This window comes from Anthonomus grandis, chromosome 14 (assembly GCF_022605725.1).
Source record: "Anthonomus grandis grandis chromosome 14, icAntGran1.3, whole genome shotgun sequence".
Lineage (NCBI taxonomy): Eukaryota > Metazoa > Arthropoda > Insecta > Coleoptera > Curculionidae > Anthonomus > Anthonomus grandis.
This window is the reverse complement of record NC_065559.1, coordinates 14026456-14047088: the sequence shown is the minus strand read 5'-3', so window position 1 is coordinate 14047088 and position 20633 is coordinate 14026456. Positions and strand designations below refer to the sequence as shown.

The 20633-nt window shown below is 32.1% G+C and overlaps 1 protein-coding gene and 1 long non-coding RNA gene across 6 annotated transcripts in view; one reads left to right on the top strand and one right to left on the bottom strand.

Annotated features, from left to right (window-relative positions):
- Positions 1-19798, top strand: part of LOC126744664 (uncharacterized) — a 91706-nt gene extending 71908 nt beyond the window's left edge. Inside the window, exon 4 of the long non-coding RNA XR_007663276.1 lies at positions 18886-19798. This is a non-coding gene — a long non-coding RNA (uncharacterized LOC126744664). The remainder of the gene's footprint in view (positions 1-18885) is intronic.
- LOC126744646 (uncharacterized) overlaps positions 1-20633 on the bottom strand; it is a 228790-nt gene that overhangs the window by 162372 nt on the left and 45785 nt on the right. The gene's annotated exons all lie outside the window — the stretch shown is intronic.

Below are 20633 nucleotides of genomic sequence, written 5' to 3'. Positions count from 1 at the left end.
TGAAAGTGACATTATTAGGAGGTCCGAATGGTTTAAAATACATAGTGTAAGCCCAACCTCAACAAGGTGTTATTTATGTCAATACCATTTTGATGATATTTCATTTACTAGTACTATACATACTCGTTTAAGAAAGTGTGCTCTCCCAATTGCTGGCCCAAGTATTATTCAAAATGCCCCAGTACTGGTTGAGGCACAAGTACCTTGGGAAGATACATTGACTTTATTACCTGCTGTCATAATCCAGCAATCTCAATATAATGTTTAGAATGAACATAATTATGCTAGGCCAATGGTCATTCACACTATATTGTATATAGTAGTTTTTTTAACTTTTTTTACTAGGTCTGACGAAAGGTATCATGTGCGTTGCTGCTAGGAAGTACCAAAAGCACAATAAGTGAAACAACTTCCATTCTACCACGTCACTACTCAAGGAGGTACCTCACCTCGATAAGATGGGAGTAAGATCCAGGGATTCTCTTTGAATATTTAAGAAAAAAGACCGATGACATCTAGAATTTAGGGTATACATCAGTGTCAACTAATTTTTAATATCATACTCTCCACAAAGAATATTTTAATTACAGGGTTAGTTTTTATATATTATCACGCCCCTAACATTTTCGGGTGCCCTCTGTACAAAAAAGTAGGTAGTAAACATAAAATTTTTAGGGCATATTTTTGAGAAATATAGTTCTTATGTCTATAAATAATTAATTTATAAAATTGATAAATTGTAATTTTTGTATCATATCCTTAAAATGTAAAATGTAAAAAGCATACCATGGATAGTGTTGTGCTAAAGCAGCACAAAAACAAATTGTATCAGGATCCCTTTTAAGACAATAAATTATAAACTTACTTTACAATTGACTTAAATTCAACCCCTACCCTTGTTAATTTGTTGATAACAGTGATAATCGAGCATTTAACTCTCAAAATACGATTAACTATATTATACTTAATCTGTAAAATATTGTCTTTCATAATTGACCCATTAAATCTTTTTTTGATAGCGTATTGGGCTGTAAAATCTCTTTCACATTCTCTAAAAATTAATGAAAAAGTGCAATTAACAATTTATTTTTTTGAAGGGCCTAAATGCATTAACTTAACAGCTTAAAAGCAAATTTGATGAATTTAATGTCAAAATACGAACGTATTCAATTAAAAAATGTAAAAAATAAACTTAAATTACATACATTATCACTCTTAGCCTCTTCAAAAATTAAATTAATACACTTGCACTATTTCATAATTTTTTAGAGTTTGTGATCGAGATTCACAGCCTTTACGCTGTTAAAAATTGATTTAATGGGTCAATAATTTTAAATTTCGCGCCATTCTAAAATTTTGAATAGCCTGCCTTTCATTTCTATGACGGATCGGTATTACAGTAGACTATTTTACCGACTGTGACAAATGTCAATTATTTTAGTTCGGTTAGACCGCAACCGTACGCTGCAATCGAGTTTAGGGTAAAGATGATTGTTGAAAGATGATGCCTACTTGTCACTATGGGATTGAACCCTCTCATACTTTTTACTTTTTATATTACTCTATGGTATAATGTGACAATTAAAAATGATTAAAAGTGTATGGGTCCGATGACTGTAAATTTTTACATTCAACCTTGCTGGACTATTTTTGATGCATTTTGTTGGCATTAAATTATTCTAAAGAAATGCCAAGGATCATCGAATTTATATCTAAAACGAAAGTCCAAAAGTAATAACTTATAAAATTAAAATATTTAAAATCTCGGCTCAAATATTTACTTCTGAGTTTCGTGTATGACTTCTTCTTCCATATAGCGAATTATTTGTGCTTCTGTAGACATGATGATCAGCTAGAGATAAAAACATTAAGCTTATCTAATGTTCCAAAGACTTTTTAGCATTTAAAATCATCCACTTTAAATAAGACAAACTGATTCTTATTAAAAATAATAATGATATAGTAACATTCATATTATTTAAAAGGATTTTTAATATTAATAATTAGTTATATATGCCTATGGACCAAATTAAGAACGTAGCATATGTCGAGACATATGCTATTTAGATTTACACTGGAAAGTTAGCTCTTCTTGGGCATATAACTCCTCCCTCCTTAAGAGGCAAACATAATGGAGTGTGTTTGCTCTTCTGGCTCTTCAGGGTTGGAAGTGGCAGGTCCAGGTTTTGGCTTCTGGTGTCTTGGAAGCAGCTTCTTCTGGACAACCACTAGTAAAGTTATGATTATAATAATAACAATAATCAGGGTACTGTTGATTATTGTTGAAGTCTGGATCGGTGAAACGTCGTCAATGGGATGTAGCTGGTTCGCTAGGCTCCTGAGTTCATAAGTGTCTTGTATGTTGACTTGACTTACATTGGGCAACTTGTAAGGTCTGGATACTTGAGGTTTGTAGTCTTGGATTTCTGATAGTACCAAAGGTTTCCCTTTTACTAGTTTGACATCGTTGGAATATGTTTTTCCATCAAGCTTTATTCCGCAGTTTGCAGGAACTTGGATAAGGGTACATTTGGTAAGGACTTGTGTGCAACTTGTTGGTGGACGTTTCTCCAACAACTCAATATTGCAACTATCCTGAGGTTAAAAGTTCTCTAGGCAGGAGAATGTTTTCTCGATTTCTGGACATAAGCTGTCTTCAAATTGGATGTCGACTTCTTCTTGTGCCAGGTAGGGGTATTTTGGAAAAATGATGGAATTGTTTTGTATGATAGGAAGTAGGTGGTGGAAAGTGGCTTGTTTAAGTTTTAATATAGGGACATGAATTGCGAAAATGATTTTATTACTTGAAAAACTTACTTGTGTTCCAAGGAATTAGTACTAAAGAATGTTCTTAAAATTTGGCAAAACTCTAGGATCGTAAATAGTTTCCAAGCATTCCATCATTTCTCTGATTTCGTTTACCGAAATTACAGAATTGTGTACTGCATTAGGCTTTGCGAAAGTGATGGCGTTTTCTAGATTATCCAAAAAGTTTATTAAGTTTTGGCAATCTAAATTGATTTGAGAAATTACACCTTCGAAAGAAATATAAAGATACGTATTATTTATTTCATTTTCTATATACATTTGTAGCATGTTGATCCCTTTTTCTAACTTAATTTGGTTATTTATAGGACTAAATATTGTAGAATTATAGTTATCAATAAGTTTCTTTGACAATGACATTTGCGAGTTTACCGTCTTGACTAAATTGTCTTTATCTTTTTGCAAACTTATTATCGCGTCAGTATAGTATTTTTCATCGTCGGCATCAAGGGTGCCAAATAGCCATTTGTTTATTTTCCCTACTATGTTGAGCAGACCTCTTTTAGTCCTGTCTGTGGGTTCAAGATTTAACAATTTACTTTGAGTAATATTAATTAAATACTCGGTTCTGAGTATTAAGCCATGGGTTGGGCCAATAAAATTTAAAGGATGGGTCGATTTTCCTTTAGAGGTTTGAGCCTTTAATTTGTTAAAATATACTTATATATTATTTAAATGTTGTTTTAGTAAGTGTGTGTCAATAAAATGGAGAAAGGTGTGTTTAGGGTAAATTATCTTAGATGGTCCTAATGAAATAGGAAGAATGGGGTTTTTGATAGGGGTTAGTTTAACGTCGTCGCTGTGTGTCAGTTGAAGTACCTGCGTTATCAGTAGTGTCAGTATTGGAAAGATCTTCAGGTCCATTTTTGTCCTGTAAAGATTGATTTTGTTTAATTTTTGGTCTTCGTGCGAAGTTTTTATGATAAGTTCTGAGTTAGTTTTTAACTTTATCGAGGACTGATCTTTTATTATAGTCTTCCTGAATTAAGTGCTTTACTTCGTAACTTAGTTCTAATATAAGTGGGTTTAGATACGTCGAATTTAGGGGGTTCTTCACAACTTTCATTTCTTTCAAATATGATCCTTTCTTTAATAGCTTGGTTGTTTTCTGCTATTTTATCGTAAGTCTTTTGACATTTTTCTTTATGATTTTGAACATAGTCGGAGACAATTATTTGGTCGTTAAGATCAAAAGGATTAGTTTCATTTATGTGACCTTTGATGATTTCGAAAGGGGTAAATTTGGTTACGCTATGAATGGAATTATTCTAACCTAGGATAGCACGTTTCAAGTTGCTCAGTTGTGAGGCGATTTTGTTTCTCTTTAAGGCAACGATAACCTTCGATTAAGAATGGAATCGTTCCACAGGAGAGTTAGAGTTGCTATTTTTAGCAGTAGTATGATGCAATTCTATTTTATATAATTGACAAAAGTCTTCGAAATCCGTGTTTTTGAATTCGGTTCCACGATCACATGTGATTTTAAGAGGTAAACCATGATGGGAGATGAAGTTTAGGAAACACTCTATGATGCTTGGGCCTGTTAGGCTTTTAAGACGATAAGCTTGTCCATATCTAGAAAAAGCGTCGATTACTGTCAAGAATGATTCGTTATCGATTTTGAACGAGTCGATGTGAATTTGTTGGAACGATTTCGAGGTAGAAGGGGTCAGATTAAATTTTATGGCGGGTGGATTCCTGTCATATTTATTCTTTTTACATATCTCGCAAAGATTAATATATTGTTCGATATCTTCAACCATTTTAGGCCAATAAAATCTAGCAGTTAGAGCACACTTCACTTCTGAAATTCCTCTATGGCAAGTCTTAGTAGTGTGATAGAGTCTAAGTTTTTCTTGCTGATCGTCCTGAGTTTCGATGTCTTCTAGGAATATCGTACTTTGAACAAACTTAAAGGAGGAATTTACAAAAAGTTTTTGTATGGTTCTTGTAAAGGTTTGAGCTAGAGTTTCCGTTCGAAAATAGAATGTGTATAAACGTTTTGGCTCAATAAATTCTTTTAAGAATCGAATTATATTGGGAATTAGGTTATTCCTAGGGATGACTACTAGAATCCTGGTATTTTGAAATACCTGTGAGATTTGGCATTTAAGTGATTCTATATCACCTTCGGTAAGGAGAACTTGGTTTCTATACCCGTTGAGTAGTCTTTCAGTAAGTGAAAAATAAAAAATTGGGTTTTCAAAAGATGTATGTACAGTCTCTAAGTCTGAATTGTCCAATTCGGGAATCGGGGAGAATTGTCGTGAGAATTGTCGTGTTGGGGTCAAATCTTCGATAGTTCCTCTTGGTGAAACTCGAATGTCTTGTAATATTTTTATTTTACTTGTCTTTTTAGTGCCAAGGATGGATGCTAGTTCATCGTCGTCAAGTATCATCGTTCAAGTATAGGTAGGTCGTTTGATGCTCGTAAAAATCGGTTTATTATTTCGTCTATATCGCCATGTTCGTTTGCAACAGAGAAGATCTCTAGAGAGATCTCTTCGAGTTTGAGTCGCCATCGAACTAATCGACTATTTGGTTCTTTAAGGGAGTAAACCTACACTAGAGGTTTATGATCACATAGTATGGTGAATTTATGACCGAATAAATATGGTCGAAAGTATTTACAACTAAAGACTATGGCTAAAAGGTCTTTCTCAATGGTGAAATAATTTATTTCTGCTGAGTTTAAAGTGCGGGAAGCATAACTAATTGGGTGTCCATTTTGAGACAATATGGCACCAATGGCGTAATTCGAAGCATCTGTCGTAAGTTCGAATGGTTTTGTAAAGTCAGGGTAGGCTAATACCGGCTCTGAAATTGAAAGAGATTTGCAAAGTTTGAAACAATCGATAAATCCTTTATTGTGAATTACTTTTTCGTTTTTCTTCAAACATTGGGTAAGGGGTTTTGTAATTTTTGCAAAGTTTTTAATGAACTTGCGGTAATACCCAAGTAGGCCTAGAAATTGTTTAATTTCTTTTGGAGTTCGAGGGATTGGAAAGTTTTGGATTGCTGAAATCTTTCTGGGGTTAGGTTTAATTCCTTGAGGTGTCACAACATGACCTAGGAATTCAACTTCTTTTCTGAGAAACTCACATTTATCGATTTGGATTTTTAATTTGGCTTCTCTTAATTTAAACACAAGATTGAAGTTTTGAAGATGCTCTTGGAGTCTTGTACTAAAAATGATGATGTCATCCATGTATACCATGCATACTTTATTTTGAAGATCTTTTATTTTAGAACTTCGTCCATTACACGTTGGAAAGTACTAAGGGCATTTTTAAGGCCGAAGAGCAACCTAAGATATTCGTAGTGCCCGTTATCTATAGGAAAAGCGGTTTTTTGGATTGAATTTTGTGCTATTTCAATCTGATGAAACCCGCTGGCTAAATCAACGGTGGAAAAGTATTGTGAACGTCCTAGTTTGTCAAGTATGTCAGTGATATTAGGGATTGGATAACGGTCGTCTATTGTCTTTTCATTGATTTTATGGTAGTCAATGACAACACGCAATTTTTGTTGTTTGGATGCGTCCAATTTTTTAGGCACAATCCATATAGGGGAACTCCATGGACTAGTAGAAGGTCGTATTATTCCTTTCTCGAGCATATCATTTATTTGGGATTTTATTTCATCCTTGTGGACATAGGGGTATCTGTATGATTTAGTGTGTACAGGGACCTCATCGCTAGTGTTTATTTCATGCTTTACTTTGGACGTAAAGGAAAGTTCGTCTCCTGGTTTATAGAATATATATTTGAATTCGGTGCATAAATGAATTATAGCACGCGATTCTTCAGAGTTCATATGCTTTGAACGAATAAGATTTCTTATATCGTTATTGCATGGTGAATTTTAAAAATATTTATTTTTTGAAATTTGCTTAATACATTCGTATGAGAAAAATTCAAAAGTGTCTGATTCAAAAGATTCGACGTTAATTGGTCTGTTTAAAGTTCCATTAATAATCTTATCAGTATTGTTTATTATTTCAAGGGTTGCATGACCATTTTTTGCACAGCTAAGTGTCTGTGGGATAAAAAGCTGATCAAATTACATCGAAGGTACTAATTATGCGCACTCATCTACAGAAACAGGTAGACTTTTTAATGTGCCTTCGTGAGGGTTCAAAGATAAGGTGATGTTAACGTCCTCGGGTCGTCGAAACTTAAATGGTATTGTTGTTTCGCTGTTACAAAGTATTTGGTTATTAAAGTCAATGTTTAGGTTTGTTTTCAGTAAATCTGTGAGCCCAATTACTTCGTCAAAATAATCATGGAAATCAAAAAGTATAAAATTTAGTTTATGGTTGATTCCATATTCTGACAGTAAAGGGATTGTAGCTTGATACTGAGTATTTTTGCTACAGCTGTCTTTATTATGTTTTTAGAGTTATATATACAATTCGGGAAATATTTTTCTGCAATATACGGTTTTTAGTATTGATCTACTACTACCAGTGTCGATCAATAATTTTGTTTTGGGGGAACTAACTACAAGGTAGGGTAGCGAGTTATAAGAAGAAATATTTATTTCAACTATGTTATTTGATCTGTTATGGATAGGTCTTAAAAATTTAGAAAGTCAGTATTATAGATTTTATTTGAATGTTTGGGGATTTTTCTCTTATTTTTTTAATTCGACACTTTGATCAATTTCATCAAAATAGTCTTAAACTATTTCCCAATTATCAGCATAATTGGTGCAATATGTGCCTTCATAATTATCGGAATATTCTCGAGAGGACTCATCAGGATATTCCTGGTGATTTAATTCCTGGAATGTAAAGTTGGGTTTTACATTTGGGTTTGTTTGGAAATAGTTGCGATTTCCATACTGTGGGGGTGGTCTGAAACTTCTCATAGAAGGATTTCTAGAAGTGGTGGACATTGGTTCCGGTTTTGGTAGATCCCGCGGATTTATTTGACCGGGTTTAAAGGCATTGTTTGGTTTTTCAAAAATATTTTACTGTTTGTGAAATATTTTTGGGGTGGTAACTGCCTTGGGGGTGGAATGTTAACAGGGCCAATTGGAAATTGGGAAGTTTGCATTTGTGGTGTGAAAGAGTTATGTTGATTAGAGAATTGTGGTCTTTGAGAGTAACGTTGTTGATTGGGTTGTGAATTAAAGGAGTTTTTGTGATTTTGTCTGTTATATGACTGAGGGTTACTCGATACATTATTACTAGTCCTAAAGTTATTATATACATTATTATTAGGATTGTGACTAGATTTTTGAAACTTATTTGTTTCGAAACTACCATAAAGCCTTTCGAAATTTTCGAACTCTTTAATATAGGCCATTGCGTCTTCAAGACTGGCGGGTCTTTTTAGATGCATATTATTTTTTTGAACGCCTGTACAGTCTGCAATAAAAGTGTTTAGGTCAGTTTTTTCGTAATGTTTAATGTAATAATCAGTTATTTCGGCGCGGTTATCGACTAAATTTTCAGCTTTATTAATTAATTTTTCCTGGATACATTCGAATATATGTTTATTTAATTCCTCGTCGTTGAGGTTCCTATAACTATCAATAAAGCTTTCGCATCTACTAATAAATTTATTAAGCTTATTGCAATCACCATCGTAAGGCTTAATATTGCTTAATTTAGCTCTGAAAAGATCCCAATTTACTTTGGTGGTAGTGGATGGTGAAGTCATTTCTATAAGTTTTTCTATTAAAGATAAATCACTAAGCGAAGTACTTCTATATCGTTCATAAGAATGATATAATGTTCTAAAACTAAATGCGATCCATGCGCTTGAGATTAAAATTAAATACGATCAATTCGCTGGAACTATCAACTAAAAAATGCATTCAATGTGCTGGAAATAAAATCTATATGCGTTTAATTCGCGATAATTCCTAAATATCCCTATAAATTCCTTAAACAGAGAGTTTATAGAGGTGAAAGGAAAAGGCACTTACTGCGTGACTCCTTCTTCCCGTGATCTCTTGAGTCTACCTACAGAGGTGTCAGGTGTCGCTGGTTTTTCTGGATTGCACCATTAGTGTTGGAAACACTCCTAGAAGTCTTTGTTTTTCGGTACGATTTCCGTACGATACGAAAATTTTGTAGACCGACTTTCCTGACAACTAAGGCACAAATCTACCGACTGCGCCAAATACGAACGTTGAACGACACGAAGACCTTTTAAAAAACAATTTTATTTCTTAAAATACAAATTGACAGTATAACGTGCAGCAACAGAAATAATGAGATAAAGCGCCTTAAAATCTAAGGTTGATATAACGCAAAAAGTACTGATGTAGCCAACCCCGCAAGTGGGTAGATTTACACTGGAGACTCAGCACTTCTTAGGCATATAACTCACGTGACACATTTGCATATTTTAGGATTAAAGCATTCTTCTCTGGTTATCTTGCCATAGGCGTAGAGATTCTCCGTTTTCGACGATTTTGCGATTTCAACGCTTATTAATTTGCAATTATATTTAACTGTTATTTTTTTTCTGTTTTGTGTTATTAACGGTTATTGTGGGTTGTAATTTTCAACTACCAAATAGTATTTTTATAACAAAAATTGTATATTTATTTCCAGAGTTTTAAAAGAATTCTTACTTTATTCCGAAATATTCATTATGGAAAGAAACCAATTCTTACATAGACAGCCATTAACCGATCAATCTAAGGAGATAATAGCAAATGTTTATAGGGTTTGCGATGAAAAGGCTCTAGCCAACGCATTTAAATTGCCTCTTAAAAAAAGTTTGATCGAATTGTTCTATATACTGGCGTCTCTAAAGATAGAGTAAATCAAATTCATAAGACAGATATGAAACGACAAGCAGAACACCCAGATCAGATGCTTTATTCCCACCTAATAAAAAATCTCGAATCTGTCTCTTTAGGGATTTTGACGACTTTCCAATTATAAGACGCAGAATCAATGATTTTTATGGTTCCCACTATAAATAAATTACTTATTAAGTTACGAGAAACCATGAATTTTCAGTATAGCAGAGAAACTTTGAGATAGCTTTTAAAGGCCAACGGATTTTACTTTAGAAAATGTCAAAATAAAAGAAACATCTTGGTGGAGCGACCTGCTATTCTTCATGGGCGCTATGAATATATTAGGGCAATTAAAAAATATAGGGAAGAAGGAAGAAATATTGTATACTATGACGAAACATGGGTGGATAATGACTTAACTTTCGGAAAATGTTGGCAAAGCAATGAGTTTTTTGAGGTTTTTAGCAACATTGAAGCAAGTGGTAAACATATTTGTGCGCTCATTTTAAAGGTCATACTGAAACGTATTCAGAATATTGTTATTTTTTTTATTATTCGATAATTTTTAAAGTAATATTATAAAATGCTTGCAAGGACGTTATAAAAAGAACATTTTTAATTCTCTTTATTCACTGCTTTTTATCACCAGTTACGATGTAAAGTTAAATTTATAATTAAAGTTAAGGATAAATCTATTTATTTATACATTTCGCCGTGAATATAGAATTAATAATAAATATAAAATTTTAAGAAAATCTTAATAAAACAACAAATCATATATAATAAGAAGTTTATTATACCTTAAGCCAATTAAAATTTACTTGAAATTTAATATAAATAATAATAAGGGAAATTGATTTAGATGCGAGTTTGTTAAATTGTTGAATAAGTGTAAAATTGAATTTTTCTTTTTTTTTAAAGCTAAAAGTATTTTTTTTTTTTAATTTTTTGTTTGTTAATATTACTTTTTAACGGCGAAATGCCCAATACTAAATTGATTTGAATATGTATCAGCGGCAATAATTTAGATTTTATTTAAAAAATAAATGTTGCTCCTTCTTACTTCGATTTTCAGGTCGATTAGTAATTGTTCACGCCGGACCTCAGAGTGGTTTTGTACTCAACGCTGGTCTTGTTTTTAAAGCGGGTCAAGCTAGTGGCGACTATCATCGCCAAATGAATGAAGCCAATTTTATTAAGTTGTTAGAAGAAAAATTGTTGCCGAATTTTCCTCAAAATTCGGTAATTATACTTGAAAATGCACTCTACTACTCAGTTCAAGAAAACAAAGTCCCAACCAAATCATCTGTTAAAAAGTATTTCTTCCCTTTGCATAATCTTTTAAATATGTTTACTTCCATATTTTACATTATGGCGAGTTTCTTGATGGTCAAAATGCTACGATTTTGTAAATTTTCTTTTAGGGATCTCATACATCATCAACATTCCTATACTTCAAACATGGCAATAACATTTAAACTATATTTTCTATAATACTTTTTTATATTTACATCGATCAGTAAACTTTTTCATTTAATATATCAATGTAAGTAAAGTCTTGTGTATTATTAATATTTCGTTACTCTGCAAATCAGTGACACTAACGGTAAACTTAAAAAAAATATTTACACTAAAAGATATCCATCTCTGACATGTATCTGGCATATAATAATCATACAAGGCTTCGATGGAAATACCATGCACCTCGTAATATGTTAAACAGTTTTCTTTAAATAGTAGTCTAACAATATATTTTTAGTTTTTTTTTAATAATTTTTCATTGAAATTAGAAGATTTTGTCTCTGGAATAATTTATCTCGTTAGTATCTAGTATTTCGCTGCTTATTGACAAAACTTCATAAACATGTCTTCCAGAAAACAGTTTATTTCTCCATGATTGGATCAATTCATCAGATAGCTTGGTGCAGTGATGATTACGTCAGATCCTCTTCGGGTTACCTCTTAGATTTCTTTTACTACAGCTTTCCGATTAATGTTCCTAACTCTTATTTATGAATGTTCTTGTGTTTTTTTCTTTAATATTTTTAATAAATAAAAAAATATTAATAATAGCAAAGAAATAGGTTACCCCTGAGGCTTGTCCTTAATATTCATTTTCTCCTATGTATGCACTTGTTAGTAACGTTAGCATCGATAATGCGTTAATTAATTTTCGGCACCTATTTCGCACTTAAGTATTTGTCATTTTCCCCTATTTATATTACATCGTTGATCTCACTATTTTGTAAGCTGTCTTGATTGTAATAGCGAAGCGTTAATATTTATAGAGTAGTTAACTGTTATTACAATCTAGACTTAATCACCATATTCTTATATATTTAAAATTACTTCATTTCGTTCTCGGCCGAGGGTCCGTCATCTATTAAATCTTACGGTATTACTTCGCTGTATATGCAATTACCATTGTAAGACGTATACCAATTTTAACCCAATATTAGAATGAAAGTAGAGCGGTTCGCGATAAAACAGATTAAAAAGATCTGTAAACCGCAAGTCATAGTGAATTTATTGGCTCTGAGATGGGAACAATGTAGTGTTTAGTCTCGGGATGGGATAGATTCTAGACTCTTGTTGCCACTGTATACTATATCTATCTACCATACGTGTATCTGCGGACGACCGACTAGTAATAACTGACTCGGTAATGAGGGCTGTTAAACGAAATAGACTCAGGCAGTTAATAATGCTTTGAACCAATGGAAGTCCTTTCTATCTCGGTTACTTATAAATGAATATTATTAGCGAGAATACCGGCTAGAGGACGTTAAGAGTGAATGAACAAGCTTTACGTATTATCAAGCAAGATCATTGTGTTGTCCAGATAAATGAGCGGTTTGTAATTATTTTTTTAATAGCAGTCATAATAAAAAAATCTGATTACTAGACCTCGAACATATTAGGTATTATGCGCCCTATGCCTAAATGATTATATTCTCATAAGAAAAAGTAATAAATTATTAATTAATTTAGATAAAGATTGCCTTTTTTATTTATTGATTAGAACAACAAATAATAATTAAAACACTGGTCTGGCTTCTATTCAAGTTGCAAACACTTGGTATGAGGTTTCTTCTTAAAAAGGATCGACAATATAACATATAATAGGTGATTGTTCTTGTTTCTAGTCAATATCACCACACATAATAGCTTATAGCTTATACGATTCTCTTAAATAAATTAAGTGACTTTACCCCCAATAGCTATCGCCTTTTTTGAATATAGTATATAGGAGCCCAAAACCTAAAAAATAAAGAACTTTGCGAGAAAAGCACCTCTAGTCACAGTGTGGCGTCTTCTTTCATTCTAACTTTTATTAAGAGAATCAAGAGAAAGATAAATTTTTAAAGGTGTTACATACTGAACATAATCAAAATTTGGAACGAAATAAATACTTATTATACCATTTTATACAGAGAAAGAATACAAGTTAGGAAAAACTAAAAAAGTGAAACTTTGTTTTTTCATTTATATATGTTTTTTACTACCAAATTTAACATACCTTATATTTAAAAAGCAATGCCGTCAAACGTTGACCAAACATCATGTCGCAATGTTTACCTATAACAAAAAGTTCTTTGTAGCTCGAAGTAAACTAGACAAAAACTACCACCAAATATGGTAATGAAATAATGGAAACCCACTACCTCAAATTTATTGTAAGGTAACATAAAAAAAGATTCACTGTTTAGCATCTGCAACATTTTCAATAAGAAACCTTATAAAAAATCTGATAATTTAAATTAGACCCTAATTTATTACCAAAGTGCACATATTATTTGTACTTACAGCAACTAAACAAACACATTATACCCTGTATCCATCCTTAACAACGTCATTAACGTCATCAACTAGTATTTAATACCCTAATATCTAGTTATTTATCGTACCTCGATAAACCTGAAAACGTATATTTTTTATATACAATCAAGTCAAGGTTATTTTGTAACGAATTCTCAAAGATAATTAAATCAACAATTAGCCATGGGTTGAACGAAACCATGCCTAACTTTATTTATCACACTTTTACAGCGCTTAATTAGTTTATTTTTTGTTTTGCTTATTAATTTCAGATTTTGATTTTACGAAAACGTATAAATTTTCCTATCGTATAGGCATCATGAAAAATATATTTGCATGGTCATGTACTTGAATTTAATTATTTTAATAGACTCAACGCAAATACATAAAAAAAAATAGTTTGCGTAGCTTAATATATGTGCCTTTATTTTGACCTAGTGGTAAAAGTAATTGGAAAGCAACTCATCTGTCAACCATGTTTAGTACAATACTGTTTGTCAGAGAATACTAAGGAGATACTCGATGGAATATTTCCAAAATTAGGATTTTTACAACTAATATCAAGCAAGCAGATGCTATTGAAATTAATTTATAGTTAGTTAAACTACTGTTTTGCCATAGCAACTGCATTTTGAATTCTCACTAAATTCCTCACCCACCAAAATTACATTGTATCAGCGTATTGGTCTGTTTTAACCATATTCAAAATAATAAGTGATAGATCGTTAACATACGGGGTGTCCCGGACAATGTGGAAAATCTCTTGGATTCAGGGAGAAAATAAAAAAATAATATGGAATTTTCCTCTAAAAAAATTTTCTATAGGCTCTCCCTATGAAGATATGGCCCCTTAAAGACGCCAATCGGTTTTTCTTAAATAAATTTTGAAGTACTTGGTATAATTTAATAAATATTTTACCTGACCAGCACTATCGAGGACCTCATAAACGGAGTCCTTAAAACACATTTACCTTGTTTATTTTAACGGCGGACTGAGTTGTATATTATAATGCTTAAATTTTTAACACCCTGTATATGATAAAGACCCTGAAATAATAAATATGAATAGCTTGAAACTTAGCGACGATAGCTTTGACGTGTGATACATTCGCGAGTACCATAAATCGTGGACTGCCGGACTCGCCACAACAACCCTGGATTCTTCCTTATCACATCACATTGAATCCTGATTATCTGTTAAAGTTTCTCCCGAGTATCGACAGGAGTTGAATACGCCAAGGTTCTAAGGTGACTCCATAGATAAAAATCCAGTGGCGTTAGATCGGGAGACCGAGGAGGACAGACAATTTATACTCCTCTACTTATATAACAGTTTGGAAAAACGTTATACAGCAACGCTGAAATGAGATGGGGCTCCATCATGCATAAAATACGTATTTCGGCGGATCGCAAGTGGCAAATGCTTCATTAAATACAGGAAACTTTTCTGAAGGAACAAATAAAGTTCTCCATTCAATCGTAAAGATAATACGAATGGCCTAATAAAAAAATGCCAATGATTCCTGCCTAGATATTAATTAATTGGAACTGATGTTGGAACAACAGAGGCATGAGGATTTTCATCAGCCTATATGTATATGCGAGTTATGTAAATTCACAATAACATTTTCGGTAAACCATGCTTTATGGGTAAAAAGAATAATGCTAATGAAAATTGGATTAGATCGCTGCTGATCTAATAGCCAGTTCGCGAACTGTATTCTACGAGGAAAATCTTCAGGAGTTGGTTCATGCGCTTTTTGTAGATGATATGGGTATAACAGCTGTTCTTGGAGTACTTTATCTATTATTGTTTTTGGTGTCTAAAGCTAAGCGGCTAATTTTCGAGTACTCGTTTAAGGAGTATCAGCTACAGCATCCAAAATATTTTCCTGCAATTCTACCGTACGTACTGTTCTTCTCTGACCAGAATCAGTACTTTTTTTCGCAAAACTTCCTAAGTGGAATTGCCTACCAGTTTTCCGTAGGTATTTTTAAAAACATGTACTTTTTCAGATTAAACAACTTAAAATGGAACTTCTCTATTATTTGAACAACTATCGCATCGCTGAAGAAAAGAACATATCATAGTTCTTGTTAATTAAAATAAAACAGTGATTCCGTAATTTTTTTCTCCAAAATGGTTCATTTTATCGACAATGAACAAGAATGAAACAAATCATACAGGATGCTAAAATTTTAAGCATTACAATGTACAACCTAGTCGGCCCCTGGCAAAATAAACAAGGTAAATGTGTATTAAGGACTTCGTTTTTAGATGTCCTTAGTAGTTTTGATCACGTAAAATTTGTAATAAATTATGCCCAGTACTTCAAAAGTTATTCAAGAAAAACCAATTTCCAGCGGCTTTCTTAAAGAGCCGTATCTTCGTGGGGAGGGCCTATAGGAAATGTTTACATATAATTCTTTTATTTTCTACCTGAATCTGAGAGACTCTGTATATTATAAATAAGGTAGGTTCCCAAGCTAAATGACTGGGAAATTCCCACCTGTACTGGTACTGATAATAATATTTCGCGTCCAAACTCAAAAACCTGCTATCGATTTAATAAAAATATGACATTGCATAGAGTGACAGATATAATCAAAAGCCTTCGAGGGTTCTCAGAAGCCGCTGTAATCTCTTTACCCCTTTTTGAAAGCCATGACCACTTCCGTCACCAGCAATAAATCTAGACAACTATACTATAAACCTAAATTGACGGAGACATTTATTTTTATTAAAAAACTATGACAATTTTTTGCAAAATATCATGTTCTCACATCACCATCACCTTATCCAAAGTGGGAAGAGAAGATCATTTACTATTACTCTCTTTTTTAAATAGGGCCTATTTTATTGCTTGTCTATAAACATCCTTTGAATTACTGTTCATCAGGAACATAGATTGATAGATATAAGCTGATAAATACCTACATGGATGACTTCCATCTCATGGAATTTTTTTGGACATATCCAGAGAAATGCAACATGCAAAAAAATATAAATTAAAGTGGTCTTACGAAAATTTAGGAAGTGTCAAGTTTCTTGAAGACTTAGACTCATTAATAATTTTTCACAACTTTCTAGGTTTATTTTTTGCGAGCAATCCGCTCCTTTAGATTTTCTCTATTTTATCATATTTATTTTAATTCGATACATTTTCCTAGCAGATTTTATAGTGTCACTGAGCTCTAATTCGGGTCTCAGGTATGATAGATCAATTACAAACTTTATGTCTTCTCCTACTCTTAAAATTCTGATTAAACCAATATATTTTTAAATTATTTAAATCAACCGTTTTTGTTTTTCCTGGAGAATTTTGACTTATTAAAGGCAACAGGTAGGATCAACCATTTGCTAGTGTGTTAAAAATCCTGCTACTGATTGCGACACTTAAGCCTAAACTTAATTAATTGTATTTTAATACTTTTTGAAGTTGCTTTATTTTGAGTAAATATGGTATTTATTATGCTCCTATGATCTGAGAGGTGAAAATCGGAGAGCTTAACTAGAAATGCTTTATATTTAGCTTTTTTTTGAGGATTTTGTCACCCTAGTTGGATGAGTAATAGGCAAATCACAACAAAACAATTATCAAGTGGCTTATTTACTTTTAATAAAAAGAAGGTTATATGCTCAATTATTACAAAAGGATTAAAATTACCTAACTTTTATTTTAACGGATGTGACCTGTGAAGTTTTCCAGAGAAGACCTATTGGATCTTCTTTGTGTCCTCTACAGCATTTATCATAATACCTCTATGCTGGGAGGATGGTGATAGGAATAACATAGAAATATTTTGCAAGCTTATATCCTTAAATGCATATATTGAGTCTATATCCTCTAGCCATGAGGCTATGAATGAAGCCAAAAAGCAAAAACTTTTGCTATTCTGCTGTCATTGTAATAGATTTTACATGCATACTTTATTAGCCTTAAATATTTAAAAATTCAAACAATATTTTAGAAATTCTTATTTTAGTATTTTTATTTTTTTCTTTAGTAATATTGTGTAAAAGAGTGTTCATAATGGATAAATAGTCTTTTCCTAATTCTCTATGGTTTACGTAACTCACAAAATAAAACTAAAAGTCATTTATCAAGCAAAACTACAGTATTTTCACTTCCTTTTTCCTAATTTATAACCTATATGCATTTAATACTGTAACTGGAGCTGAAAAGCTTTTGGAATCCAACTGTTATAAGAAGAAAGAAATTACTCGGTAAGAGATAAATAAAGTCAAATTTCACATTTTAAACTATTTCTGGCGGCACGGTGTTATATTAGAATAAAAAATCTGAATCACCTATCATCTAATATTTTATTTTATTATGTCGGTGGAGACTGAATTTTGAAATGTGAAGCGTGGCAGAGCAAAACTATCAAAACCATCATTTACCACTCAATTACAAAAAATCAAAAGAAAATCTATAAATTAAAGCTAGATTCTAGAATGATCTCTAAGTTTTCTAGAACGTCACACTAAATATTTTTTTGTAATTTTAACTCAGCGTCTCTCTATTCTTAGTTTAAAATTATTACTTAGTATAGTTTGTAACAGGGGAATATTAAATCACATGACCTCAGTTCAACCTACCATCAACCAATATAAATTTGCATATGTCGTGTATAAAAAAAATGAAACCATAAGCGTATTAGGCATTGGGACAGTTATTTGTCTCGATGTTCTCCAATTAAACTTTTGGTATATTGAAGAAGGCGTTAAATAAATACTTCAATCTGGGTAACTGTTCTCTGGTGCTGCCAGATCTCAAAGTTGGTTGTGCGCCTACCGTGTCTAAAAACATCGGTTGACGTCATTCAAATGATACGTGGGTGGAACCCATTTACGGACCGGTAAGGTGTTATAAAAATGAATAAAATGCATGGCAAAAACGGCTTACAAAATGATATGGTATTTAATAATTCTTAATAAAATAATACTAAAACAATAAATAAGATAGAGATTCATATATGGTCTGTAAACTAAAACCTCTAACTTTATTTGGGATTAAAACAAAACCGAAAGCCAGTTTCAGAATCTTAAAGGCAATAACTTTTTCAAAAAGCTGCTAAATTTTTCTTGTTATGGATGATAATCAAATCAAATTTACTCTTTTAGTATTTTTTCTTATTTTTCTTCTTTATTTATATTATTTGTTTATGTCGTGGCGATAGTGTAGTTTTCAATTCCCTTTAAAAAATCATCAATATCATACAAAAAATCACATATTTCAGAATTGAGAAATTTGGGGAAGGCGTTTTTTGCATCAACACTATCAACACCTTTTTTTTTCAAATAAAAATCAAATCGTATGTTTTTAGGAGCTTCTTTGTTGAACTTGTGGCTTTTTTCCTTAAGTAGTTAGTTCTTCTCAAATTATTAACCATGTTCGCTGTTTCGTGTATTCTGATTAAATTAAGTTACTCTATTTAAGTAATTTTGATATTAATTTAATTTCCTTTTAGGACATGGATGACGCAATGAATAAAAAGTTATCAAATGGCCACATTTGATTTGATGATGCTCAGTTTACTTATGCCAGATAAGAATTCCTTTTGTTTAAAATAAAAAAAGGAAGAAAAAACCTGCGCATACCCACCTTAAAAATGCAGACCGCAAGCGGTTGTACGAAGATCACCCCACTAGTATAGGGAATGATATTTCGACACACTCGTATTAAACGCCGTCTGTATTTATTAAATTTGCCGTACTTCGATAAGTAAATTAATATTATTTAGTTTTAAGTAATTAAGTGATTTACTTTTGAAAATATACTGTAGTGAGTTTGTTTATTTTTTTGTCCCTTTTTATCTAACACTAGGAACAAAGTATAATTTACTCTGTTATTAAATTAATATACATTGTCGACTTATGTCTATTTCTGAAAGCACTTAACAGAAACTTCTAGTACGTGCACATATTGGACGCATTTGAATAAGGAAGCTGTGCTGGTTGTGGGGTTTAATTGCTTTATATTTCCACAGTTTCGATCGTTCGAAGTTTTAATTAATGAATGCCCTTAATGACAGACTCTAGGGTAATATTAATTTAATTTAGGTTAATTTGCATTTTAGGTCGTTTATAATATTCACTTCTGCATAGGGATTTGCATACACAGGGAGGAGAAGTCAGCAAATAAATCGACCGCGTCATGTCCATCTTTATTGCACTCTTACTACTTACTTTATTTGATTTTTTTGTCAGTACTAAGCAGGTCATCTAGTTTCTAAGGTCTGATGATGCTTTATTAGCGAAACATTTAACCTTCGTGACATATATAAAGGATGTTTTGAGACCGAGACATGGAATTTTAATTTTATCTCTTCTTTATAGAACTCGACCACAAAAAAAAGAGAATATAAAAATTATGAGATTCTTAACAAACATTAATCATTGCTTCCAAAAAATCACTAAAATCATAAGACGAGATCTTCGAAACGGTTAATATATTCACGAGAAAAGAGCATATAATCCTTGGACGAACTGATTTTTTGAACTTTTTTTTCAACCACTGGCAAATCTTAAGATCATACCGCATCATAAAACTGTAAAAGTGCGTTAGAGGTACAATTAAGCTAATACCTTGAAAAACTAAACTTGTTAAAGGGCTCATTTATTTCAAAGCGCCCAATTTATAAAGGCGAAGAAGTCATTTAAAGCTATAGTACTATTATTATACAGAATTATACAGAAAAATTATAAAAATATGCAATCTGTCGACTATACCAATACTCTAAACATAGGTAAAACTTGACTCAAGAAAGATTAGCTTAAAAACTTACTCCGGACACAACAGTTCATGATTACCATAAACTCAGATAGCTTCAGGTTCGAGCAGTAGGTCACCAAAAAGAAAAGGTAAGACAATAATCCACATGCAATAGTCATGGCAAATTGCTCGCTTTGTTCGGCATAGGCTAATAAGCATAGGCTGTCGTTAAATTTTATTTTCAAACTTTTATGTATCTATTTTCTGTTTCACTGTTCTTGAAATTACTACAAGGAACTTTGTTAAGTCACGGATTCATAAGTCGAATAAAAAAACTGTATATTGAGTAATATTTGATAGTTATTATTATGAAAGGAAGGATAAAAAATTGTTAAAGAATAGGTGATATGCTTATGAAGTTTATTATATTTAAGACCTAGCAATTTACTGTTCTAAGAAAAAAGCAATACAGTTGAAACTATCTTGGCTAATAACCTGCTGGTA